The following is a 12,963-nucleotide window of genomic DNA, read 5'->3' as shown; positions in this document are numbered from 1 at the left end:
TGTGATTCTTTTAAAATATTGATTAATTCAATTTGTGGTTTAAATATCTCGTCAAAACAATTCGCTTGCTGAGATGTTTCATCTCACTCTTGCATTACTCAATGCAGGTGCTTGTTGCTCATCCAGGGAAGAGGGAAGTAGCAGCACATCCACCTTCACTCTCATAATAACGCTGCTTAGGCGCAGTCATGATTTAATTAGAAGCTTCTTGACAAACGATGTTTGTTTCTAACTAGTTGTGCGCACTGGTTAATTTAGTTCATGTCGTTATGGTTGTCTTCCCATTGCTAGCAGATTATTAATGTCGATTATGTTTTCTTATCATGATATCTATTTATACTTTGTTGCTTCCCCGTTGATACAATTTTCAAAGGAGATGCTGTCGAAATTTTATATACGAATGTTAGAGGTGTAGTTTAGTAGCATTCTAGGGTGTTTTTGGATTCCGGGGTGTTACAGTTGGTAGCAAAGCTTAGGCTTTAGATTCTTGGCAATTTGAAGATAAATTTGACATACTTGCACATATAGGAAGGGTATGGGTTCAACTATCTTTGGTATATATTAGTGACTTTGAAGTGCAGATGACAATAATTTCACCCCTCACTATTCCTTTACGGTGATGTGGTAAGTTGTTTATGGCTTAATGCTTGATATAATTTATTTCTGAAATTTTGATATTGTTTTATTAATGCAGTTGATATCGCTGGTTATTTGTGAGATTGAAGTTGTTACTATGCTTGTGATATACAATTATGTCTATGCTGTTTTCACCATGTTTTTCATGGTTCAGTTTTATTACAATAATATTGTTATATACGCTTGATTGAGGATGTTTCTAAGAGGAGTGTGAATTGTGTGTTTTGGGGTACAAGGTAATCATCAATTTGAATTTAAGTTGTTGAGTGGTTGGTGGATAGCTTCAACTATCTTTGCAAAGAATGATTGTTTATGTCGAGAAACCGGTTCCGAAAGAAATGAATATTGGTACTTTTATATGGATTTTGGGGGAAGTCTTTACATAGCCATAATGGCTTACATGTCTCTCTTCTATCGTGTGTTTTAGTAGCCACAAAGCCTAGATGTGGTTTAAACTGGTTGTATGTTAGTCATGCTAATTGTAGAATAAAATCTTTGATTTTCTTGATCCATTGATTATGTATTAATACATTGAGGATATGATGGTTCTCTCCCCAATGCATGTTTGTGGAGCCATTGTTGGACCACTTATCTATTGGTTTGAATGATGTCATTGCGTAGCCTAGAGTTGGTTGTGTGTGGTTAGTCACCTATTCCTAAATGATGTGGTTTTTACATCAGCTTGAGATGTTTGCCAAATGTGTGAAGGATTACGAGGTTAGTATTGACCCTTTAGGTCTGGTACTTTGAGTGCATCATATGATAGAATGAAATGTAAGTTTTTGAACTACAGTAGATGAAGACTTATATTATGTGTAGGTTAACCTTACTAGTTGGATATTTTTCTTAGTTGAGATGTTGAATGAAGTATAGTGACATGGGTTAAGCAAGTATTGTGTTGTTGTTGGGCTGTCAGTGCTCTATGTAGAGTTTTTGGCATTTCTTCGATGAACTGTGCCACGTAAGATGTTATTGCCTTCTTGTCGGTTTTATTGCTCCATTAGTTCTATAGATTTTCTCCCTTTTGGTGGGGTGCAAAGTATGTTAGATTACATGATTATCTTTTCATTATGGCAAGAACAAGGTTTAGGAAGATTAGGAGTTTTGTTTCAATAGAACTACTTGTTTCGTGGTGCTGTGAGGTGAGGTGTTTGATCTTCTTATACATTCATCTGGTGTGGATGTTTCACCATTGAATTAAAATGAATTGTTGAAGTTGGTAAAGGTTGTGCTTAGTGCATATTACCCCTTCATAAAAGAGTGTCATTTTAAAACATTGATGCTGATGTATGGTTGCATCCAAATTCGATGTTGTAAAATCGTAGTGTTGATTGCATCTATGACTTGGTTTGAGCTTCATTACATGTTGGTTCATGCTTGATGTCAGGTGGTGTAGTTTCCTTAGACAATTAGTCGAGGTAGAAGTTCTTGTGTTAATTAAGACCAATAATGGACCCATGTTTTGAATGGTGTTGCTATATGGGGTACCTTGGATGTTTTGTTGGAGTGGTCGAATTCGAGGACAAATTCTTTTTAAGGGGGGTAGAGTGTAATATCCCAAAAAAACTTGCCAAAGGTTGATCTTCGGTGCATGGATGTGGGAAAAAGGATTGTGGGCCGTTGGATGCTAAGTCAGAGTCATCTGTGGCGTCGTTTCGTTTCTCCCGCAAAGAAACCCTAGCGGTGGCCCTTTTCCCCTATTGCCCTTCTTGGCCGCCCCCTTCCTCCCCCCCCCCCCCCCACACTTGGCCGCCCCTTCCCCTCTCCCCTTGGCTAACCGCCCTCTCCTCCCATGGAAGCCCCTCTCCTCGGCTTCCTCCTCCCTCTAGATCTCCCCCCACGCAGCAAGGATCGAGAAGAGAAGGAGCACGTTGAATTGAAGAGGGAGAGAGGATCAAGGAGATGTTCTTCCCCATCTCTTCTTGAAGATTTTCTTGGGGAAAACCCTAGGCATGGATGAAATCCTTGTCCCTCCCTGTAATTATGTGCTTTTAGAAGTTGTGGATCATGGGGATTAAAGGATTAGAGGTTGGATTAGATGTGGGTTTAGGTTTTGATCTCGAATTTAGTTTTCTGCGGAATGGTAGATTCAATAGTTTCTGTTCATGCCAGTTTTCCGTGGTCTTAGTGGCCTCAAAAAATGAAAAGTCTATATATGAGTCGTAGATAATTTGTAGATCTTTCCGTGACCATGAAGAACAGCTCAATCGGACATCAGATCAGAAAGTTATTACAGTTTGATTATAGCAGTTTTTCAGTCTCATAATTCTGTGCAGAATCTGTTCTCTTAAGATTTAGTCAATTTTATCAACAGAATTCAACCTTAAGTTTGTAAGAAAAGTTGTATATAATTTCATAAGCTTTCCAGATTGTTAAAAAGTGCATTCATATGAATTATGAAACTTCAGTTATGTTTGTTTTACTGTGGCTGTTCTTGTTTGCGTGACAAAAATGAGCGGGTCTGTTCACTGGTAGGTTTCATCAGGTAAATGGCCGAATTGGCTCTTCTAACTATGGAGACTTCTGTAGAGAGATAAAATTTCTTACTTCCAGTATAATTCCAAGATTTGTGGTTGAGTGGTTTGTGAGATATCGAATTTTGAAGTTAACTACAATGCTGTCTGAAACAGATTCAGTCAGTTATCTTGTCAGATGTTTTAGAACTTATAGATGGCAGAATTTAATTATCCATTGAATACCGAAGTTGTAGGGTATTTTGTGTAGATACTCCTAGATTATTTGTTTGATATCACCACTGTTATAATTTTAAAGATACAAAATTAACAAACAGCGCTGCTCCTATATGGCATGTGGTTCAGGGTGAAAAGCTTTCCATAAGGTCTTGGTTTCAAGTGTAGGAGCGATTTGTTGATTGTTGGTAAATGTTTGTAAAATATTTGCACTAAGTTTTATGCCCGCTAGCAGGTGGCTACACTCCAGATTATGCCTAGTATATTTCTTCTTCTTCGATGAAGGCAAGTGAATGTAGCGGTGGTTGCTTCCGTTCTGACCTGTTATTTCTATTGCCTACACTCTAATATTTAGAAGTATTGGATTCTTTCATAATTGGACTCTATGGTGATTCTTTACTTGCTTGCATTATACTGATGCTCAATCATATATTGATGATGATTATGATTCGAGTATGACTCATGAGATTAATTCACACCCCTGAAGGTAAATGAAGTATTATTTGAGGTTGTTATTGTATCTGAAGGTAAATGAAGTATTATTTGAGGTTGTATTGTATGTGAAGGAAGTGAAGTATATTGATAAATGCAGCATGCCATATACATTGAAGTGATATTTGCAGGTTTTGTTGACGCAGGGAAGTGTTATAGAACCTATTGTGGTTGTTCGAGGAAATGAGTTGGTATTGGTTATACTGGGACTACTGAGTTCTATATCTACAAGTATTTCTGATCTTAATTGTGATTCTTTTAAAATGTTGATTAATTCAATGTGTGGTTTAAATATCTCGTCAAAACAATTCGCTTGCTGAGATGTTTCATCTCACTCTTGCATTACTCAATTCAGATGTTTGTTGCTCATCCAGGGAAGAGGGAAGTAGCAGCACATCCACCTTCACTCTCATAATAACGCTGCTTAGGCGCAGTCATGTTTTAATTAGAAGCTTCTTGACAAACGATGTTTGTTTCTAACTAGTTGTGCGCACTGGTTAATTTAGTTCATGCCGTTATGGTTATCTTCCCATTGCTAGCAGATTATTAATGTCAATTATGTTTTCTTATCATGATATCTATTTATACTTTGTTGCTTCCTCGTTTATGCAATTTTCAAAGGAGATGTTGTCGAAATTTTATATACGAATGTTAGAGGTGTAGTTTAGTAGCATTCTAGGGTGTTTTTGGATCCCGAGGTGTTACAGAAGGTCGTCGGCGGTGCCTGGATCTCGCTCCTGGGAGGGACCCCGTCGGGGAGGACAGATCCTAGGTGTTGTCTAGGCTCGGCAGTCCAACCTAGACTCCTCTAATCGACATAGAGTCGAAGAGAAGCGGAGAATTTGGGGATTGGAAGGCTAAACTAGAACTAGACTAGAACTACTCCTAAAGGTACAAGAAATAAATGCGAGATAAATTGATTGTTGATTCGATTGTTGATTCTTAATCGGCCGTATTCCTCTGTATTTATAGAGGAGGGGGGCTAAACCCGTTACAAACAGATTTCCCGAGTTAATTCCACGAATCTAGCCAACAACTGTACCAAGAAACTCGGAACCCTAACTATTTCTGCGCACGCGCGGATCGTCTGGACCACCTGCACGTACCGTCCGGACCGCGGACCGTCCGGCTACTCATTTTGGTGCTCAACATATGCCCCCTACCTTTTAGTGGAGCTGAGTGAACCAAAAGCTACTAACTCGATGTGATTACATCGGTTTTCTTAAGCATCTTGCCACATACTAGGATGATACTGCTTGATGAAGAAATGCCCATTCAAAGCTTTGTGAAAATCTTTGCCTTGTAATGTTTGCAATAAATAGGCGTTACCAAATATTACCTGTGTTACTTTGTATGGACCCTCCCACCTTGGCGACCACTTCCCAAACTTTCGGTCTTTGTTTCTTAAAGGCCACTACACCAAAATCATACACTTCCTACAGTTTTTTAACTTCCTACAAATTTTATAACAAATCGTAGGAAATAAATAACTTCCGAGAGGCAATTGGTACCTCTAGGAAATAAACATAACTTCCTACGGGTTTTTATGAAACTGTCAGAAGTTAAAAACTGTAGGAAGTTATCTAACTTCCTACGACCTCCTCTAGGAAGTTAGGTTTCATCTGTTGACCAGCCAAACAAATAGCTAACTTCCTACTGTTGGCTCTAGGAAGTTAGCTGCCCAGTTAACTTCCTACAGCCTCCTCTAGGAAGTTAGGTTTCAGGTGTTGACCCGTCAAACGAAAATCTAACTTCCTATGGCCTCCTCTAGGAAGTTAGGTTTCAGCTGTTGACCGGTCAAACGAAAATCTAACTTCCTACGGCCTCCTCTAGAAAGTTAGGTTTCAGCTGTTGACCGGTCAAACAAAAATCTAACTTCCTACGGCCTCCTCCAGCTAACTTCCTATGGCCTCCTCTAGGAAGTTAGGTTTCAGCTGTTGACCAGTCAAACGAAAATCTAACTTCCTACGACCTCCTCTAGGAAGTTAGGTTTCAGTTGTTGACCAGTCAAACGAAAATCTAACTTCCTACGACTGGCTCTAGGAAGTTAGTTAGGCAGCTAACTTCTTACGGCCTCCTCTAGGAAGTTAGGTTTCAGCTGTTGACCGGTCAAACGAAAATCTAACTTCCTACGACTGGCTCTAGGTTCCTACGGCCTCCTTTAGGAAGTTAGGTTTCAGCTGTTGACCGGTCAAACGAAAATCTAACTTCCCATGGCCGGTTGTAGAAAGTTACTTAACTTCCTAAAGTCTACGACTTTACTCTAGGAAGTTATGTTTTTTTTATTTTTAACCTCCCTCAACCTTATCTCTTCTCTCTCTTCTCTCACCTTTCTCAACGTCTCTCTGTCTCCACGTGCGCCGGCCGCCTCACCCGTGCCCACCTCTCCCACGCCTAGCCGGCCCCGCCGAGCCCTCGGCCCCGGCCACCGCTCTCGTGCCCGACCGACGCCGCCCCCACCCGCGCCCACCACCGCCGCGGACACCTCCGCCGCGTCCGCCCCCGCCGCGGCCGCCACCGGCGTGGACGACACACTCGGCAGCGACCCCTCCGGAGGTTATGTTCCTAAGTTTCTGTAGACTTGTTTATTCAATATGTGTGGGGTTTTGATGTGTGTGTTTGTGCGAGGCGGCGAGCTTCTTTTTCTATGGTGTGTTGGTAACTGGTGGAAGAGAGACTAGTTTGCTTTTTTTGCAGCAAGAGATTAATCTGTTTATTTATAGGTGATGTGTATGCTATCACAGGATAATCACATTTAGCGCTAGTCCTTTGGGCCCTGGATTGGAAGAAGCGTCTCGATCTAAAGTCATTAGCTTTAGAGAGGTTGCAGTTGTGACCTTGTTGCATTGCTAATCAACTGTGTGCTTATATAGTTTGAAATTTTGTTCTTGTAGCTGTATTGCAGAGCAATGCTTATCAATTTTGACAAATTTGCTAGGACATGGACTACAGGTGATCCATACAATGGTTGCAATGTGGTGCATTTACATGGATCCTGATGAAGTTATATTCTATGATTGTCTTTTTAGGTGCTTTTGAGCACGTATCTGCTAGGCAACAAAACTGGAAAGAAGAAGGTGTATGTCAATTATATGAATGCTCGCCATCGAAGAGAATTACGGTGAATGCTCTTTGATGACGTACGACGACGATCATGACCTGTAGGTTCTTCACGATCAGGTTGGGTACTATTTTTTCTGTGGTCTTCTTTAATTGGCAGAGCAATGACCATGTGTTCTCCATATGGGCGCTTCTGAATTCTGATATTATGGGAAGACTGAAACTTAGTAAAAATTGTTTTATTAGTTGATCCTAAACATTGGTTATATTAGTAGGATACTGAGTCCTAGATCCATAATGTTTTGTTGAAAAATTATAAATTATTTATTATTATTTTGCTGATAATATTCATTCACGCAGGTTCCATGTGTGATATAGCAGATTCATAAATTCGAGGTCTGAGCTAAAATTAGAATCTATGGAATACCCATTTTCATGAAATTCGTGACAATGTATTATTAACACCTTTTGTGTATTCATCATCTACCCTTATGTTCCAAGCTTACATTTAAAAATTGTTTGCATGTATTTTAGAAGCAAGCCAAATATGAAGATGGACCACCAACTGCAACCGATATTTTTAAAGAGTTCCATTGCAGCAGCAAGACTGGTTTTGTTAAGCATATAAATGAAGCAATTGTAAGTGAATTTTCCCTTTTCAATTGAAATACTGAAGTAACTAATCATTTGCTTGGCATGTGCCAAATGTTTGAGTACATATCATGCTAGACAAATTTGGTACATACCATCTCGAATGAAAATATTGTCACCATAAGTCAACATGTTGAATATTCTATGATGTTGTAGCTGTTTTTTGTTTCTTTTTCAAAGACAGTGGAGATCTGCTACACCTATTCACATTGCTAACTCAATTCAAAATAGAATTATGCTGCAAGCTACGCAAGGTTTTGACATAAAAATATGAAGTGTGTAATTGTTTGTATAGTGGAGATGACTTCACGTATTTTGGTAGTATTCTAGTATGCTATTGTTTGTTTTGGTTTCATTTTATCCTTGTTATGTCTTATTGCTATGCCTTCATGTTGATAGGATACAATGGAAGCACTTGTGGTCGAGCCTGGAATGAAAGGGAAAGAATCTAAGACCCCTATAGAAGCAGATGCTCAAGTATTGGCTTTATCAATATTTCTTAAAAATGTTGGTATTTTAGTTGCAACAAAGAAAACCAGCAATGGTTGTGATGCTACACATGTAGAAGCAACAATGTTGGTCTTGTAGCTCTAAGATTTTGTTGTTGATGAATGATATCTATGATAATATGTATGAGATATTGTCTCTTATTAGTACTGGATGATGAGATGTGTCTTATTATGACTATGGATGAGACTTTTGTGATGTAATTGATGAGACTATGGATGAGACTTTTGTGATGTAATTGATGAGACTATGGATTTAAATATTGTTATGTGATTGTGTGTGAGATGTTTTATGTGAAAATATGTTGTGCTATATAGTTTTTGATATATTTGTTATGTTGTGGAATGTGGTGTAAAATATAAACAGCATTCGTAATGCTGGTCAAATTAACTTCCTAGGGGCTACAGTCAGCCGTAGGAAGTTAGCCAGCTAACTTCCTAGTTAGCCCTCTAGGAAGTTAAGCTAACTTCCGACAAAAAAATTTCGAGAGCCAAACTTCCGACGGGGTGGCTTAACTTCCGAGAGTTTCGCTAACTTCCTAGAGTTTAGGCCTAACTTCCTAGGGTTTAGGCTCTAGAAAGTTTACTATTTTGGTGTAGTGGGCAGAATGGTCTTCCACACCAGGTCCTCTACCTGAAATGACTTAGCTTTGACCTTCTTGTTGTAGGCCTTGGCTACCATGATCTTGTCCTTTTCTATTTCTCCTAAGGCTGCCATTATTTTATCGGTCACCTCACCAATATTGTCCATCATAAAATTATAATAATCGCCGACAGTTAAGTCATTTTGCCTGGCGATTCTGACAGCATTTAAACTTATCTCCACGGGTAAAACTGTTTCCTGCCCATAGACAAGCTCAAATGGAGAAACTTTAGTAGCACGGTGTTTAGATATTCTGTGAGCCCACAAAGCTTCGGACAAAATCTTTTGCCAATGCTTAGGATTATCAGATATCTTCTTTTTTATCAAGTTAATCAATGTTCTATTACTAGACTCGGCCTGTCCATTGGCCTGAGCATAATACGAAGATGAATTGAGCAATTTAATTCTATATAATTCAGCAAACTCACGTACCTCCTTTGACATAAAAGAAGCCCCTTGATTTGTAATCAAGGTCTGGAGAATGTCGAATCTATGAATAATATGTTCAGTTATGAACTCAATTACCTCCCTGTGTGTCATGTTCTTTAGAGCAACGACTTTGGTCCATTTGGTAAAGTAGTCAGTGCCAACTAACACGAACCGATGCCCCTTTGATGATGAAGGATGAATCTCTCCTGTAAAGTCCAATCCCCATCCTCTTAAACGCCAAGGCTTGATGATAGGATGTACTTCGGCTGCAAGAACCAACTGTAAGTCACCGAATTTTTGACATACTTGGCATCCTTTGTAGTACTTGAAACAATCAGCTATCATGTTAGGCCAATAGAAGCCAGACCTTCGCAACAACCACTTCATCTTTGGAGCCGATTGATGGGTACCACAAATCCCTTCATGTACTTCGGCCATGGCTAATATAGCATCACCTGGACCCAAGCATTTAAGCAGGACGTCGTTGATTGTTCGGTGGTAGAGTTCATCACTCATTAAAACATACTTGAAAGTCGTACACCGAATGTTCTTATCTGTCCTAACACTAGGATTTTGTAGATATTTAATTATGGGTGTCCTCCAATCACTTGCATCGGTTTTCTTACCAGCCGAATCAATTAGGAAAACTTTCCTAGTAACTCCGGACGGTCCATAGCCTTTACTCGGACAGTCCACGACCTGGGGAATTGGCCCTGTACCGGTTATCATATTTTCGATGTTGTGAAATTTCCCTAGCTTTATCCGATAACCTGATGCATCTTGTGCCAAATTGTTAGCCTTATGATTCTCAACTCTAGAGATGTGTCGAATGCTGAATTCGTCAAAAGAATGAACTATGCCCCAACACTTTTCAAGGTAATTATTTAGAGTACCATCAAAACATTGATATTCTTCTAATACCTGTTGGACAACCAGCTGAGAATCACCAAATGCCTTCACTTGTTTTACTCCCATACAATTTAAAAGTTCCAAGCCGAATAAAAGGGGCTCATATTTGTCTTGATTGTTAGTGCAATAAGTTTTCAGTCGGCTAGAGAAGTCGAAGGAGACATTACTTGGTGAAACAAGAACGATGCCAATTCCTTATCCTTCATTGCAAACCGATCCATCAAAATATAAAGTCCAGGGAGTAACAGTGAGGTATGATATGTCAGTTTATGAGTATCATCTCTCCGACGTTCTACAATAAAATCCGCTATGACCTGACCTTTCATAGATTTTAATGGTTCATAGGCCAAGTCATACTCTATAAGTGCATAAGCCCATTTACCAATTCTACCACTCATAATCAGGTTTTGCAACATGTATCTAATCACATCGGTTTGACTGGCAACGGTGCAATGACTAGACAGTAAATAACATCTACACTTGGTGCATGCATAAAATAGGCATAAGCATAACTTCTCGATAAAAGTGTACCTTGTTTCAGCATCCACCAACCTCCGACTTAGGTAGGTCACTACATGCTCCTTTCCTCCGGTCTCTTGCGTCAGAACATCTCCAATAACATTATCTTCGGCTGCAATGTATAATCTGAATGGTACTCCTACATGTGGTGCTTTGAACATGGGAGCCGAAGATAAATACTTTCTGATGAGATCAAACGCTTCCTGCTGTTCTGCCCCCAGGTGAATTCGGCATCGTTTTTAAGCCGAAGGATAGGAGTGAAGGCGCCAATCTTCCCGGCTAAGTTAAAAATAAACCTCCGTAAATAATTTACCTTGCCAAGGAATTTCTACATCTCAATCTTACAGGTCGGAGGTCCCACCTTCCGAATGGATTTAATTGAGTCAGAGTCTTTCTCTATACCATGTTCATGAATGATGAATCCTAAGAACTTATCAGCCGACACTTCAAAAGGACATTTGCGTGGGTTCATTTTCAAACCATACCGACACATTTTATCAAAGGCTTTGCGCAAATCAGCTATATGAGAACTAAACTCAGCCGATTTGACTACAATATCATCAATGTAGACTTCCACGGTGTTTCCTAACATCTCGTGAAAGGTCAAATTCATAGCCCTCTGATAAGTAGCACCAGCATTTTTCAGACCAAATGTCATGACAACCCACTCAAATAAACTAATGAAGCATGGACATATAAAGGCCGTTTTAGACGCATCTACTTCGGCCATGAAAATCTGATTATATTCAGCATTACCATCAAGAAAGCTAATAATTTTATTTCCTGACGCATTATTGATCAATGGGTCGTCTATGGGCATGGGATATTCGTCTTTAGGAGTTGCTCTATTTAAATTGTGAAAATCAATGCATAATCTGAGCTTACCTGATTCTTTCTTCTCCACTGGCACAATATTGGAGACCCACTATGCGTATCTGCAAGGTCCAATAAAATTAGCCTCTAGCAGTCGGTGAATTTCGTCCTTTATTCATTGGAGAAGGTCTGGACGAAATGTTCTAGCTTTCTGCTTGAAAGGTTTGAAACCGGACTTAATGGGCAGCCAATGCTCTACAATCTCACGGCTTAATCCCGGCATCTCAATGTAATTCCAAGCAAAAAAATCAGAATATTATTTCAATAGACCGATCATTTCATCTCTACGATCAGTCTCCAGGGCCTTATTCACAAAAGTCCGCCTTGGAGTTTTACCATCTCCTCCAAAGGATTGGCCGATGTAAACCCATGTCCTAATTTGTCGAGATATCTGAATTCCTCTATTATGTCTCCCACAGAGGAATTATATGATCTTTGTGTGACGGCGGACCCTCCGGTCTCGGGGGCCGGATTGTCCGCGACACTGGTTATATACTGCAGTGGATGTCCGCGACCAGGGACTCATTCATTCTGTGTGTACTCATCATTTAAACTTTATTTAGGATTTAACCGATTCTCCATCGGCTCTAGCATTACAGGAATGAAACCCTTCTTGTCTATACTTATGAACTGATAATCAGAAAAATCTACTCATGTGAGACACGTAGCAGTCTCATAGGTCCAAAGTATAGGGGCATCAGCCACAACGATATAGGCCGATGCATCAGCATGCACTTGTTCTACATCGTCTCCTACCCACTGCAATAACATTTTATGTAACGTAGAAGGTACACATTGATTAGCATGGATCCAATCTCTGCCTAGGATTAGACTGTAATTTCCTTCTGCATCAGCAACGAAGAATGCAGCAGCAAGGGTCTTAGTCCCGATGGTTAATTCAACGGACGTGACTCCCTTGGCTTTGATCGAACTATCAGTTCCAACACCGCTGAGGGTCATGTTGGTCTTGACAAGTTCATCATCTTGTTTACCTGATTTTCTATATAATGAATAAGGCATTAGATTTACAGCCCCCCTCATCTACCAACATTTTAGCAATCGGTATACCATCAATGTGACCGCGCACGAAGAGCGGCTTCAAATGATTTACCGATTCCTTTGGTTTAGTGAAGGCGGCTTCTTTAGGACCAAAGTCAAACTGAGCAACGACAGGTTCATCATTGCCGACAATAGTACAATCGGCGGAAAATGTAATAACATTTATGTCCATACCTGTGTGCTCTGGAGAAGCTTCGTAGTCGACCAAGTCTTCTCCTAGTAGGTCGTCCTCCTCCATGGGTGTCGGCACGTCTGTGGAGGTGACCTGGTGTAGTGTGGACGGTCCGGACTCGAGAGTCAGATGGTCTGTGTCATCTGCAAATGGTCTGCCCTTTATAGCCGGACTGTTTGTCGTACCTACAGAGAGGTGTGAAGTTGTTGTCTCATTTTCTGTCTTCATGGCCGTTTGATTTATCTCAACGGCCTTTGGCCTCCACCTCTTTTGCGGTGGTGGGTACTATGGATGCGTGTCATTGAATATCTTTTCCGCCTCCTT

The sequence above is a fragment of the Zea mays genome, chromosome 4, assembly GCF_902167145.1.
Source record: "Zea mays cultivar B73 chromosome 4, Zm-B73-REFERENCE-NAM-5.0, whole genome shotgun sequence".
Taxonomy (NCBI): Eukaryota; Viridiplantae; Streptophyta; class Magnoliopsida; order Poales; family Poaceae; genus Zea; species Zea mays.
This window is presented reverse-complemented; position numbering follows the sequence as displayed.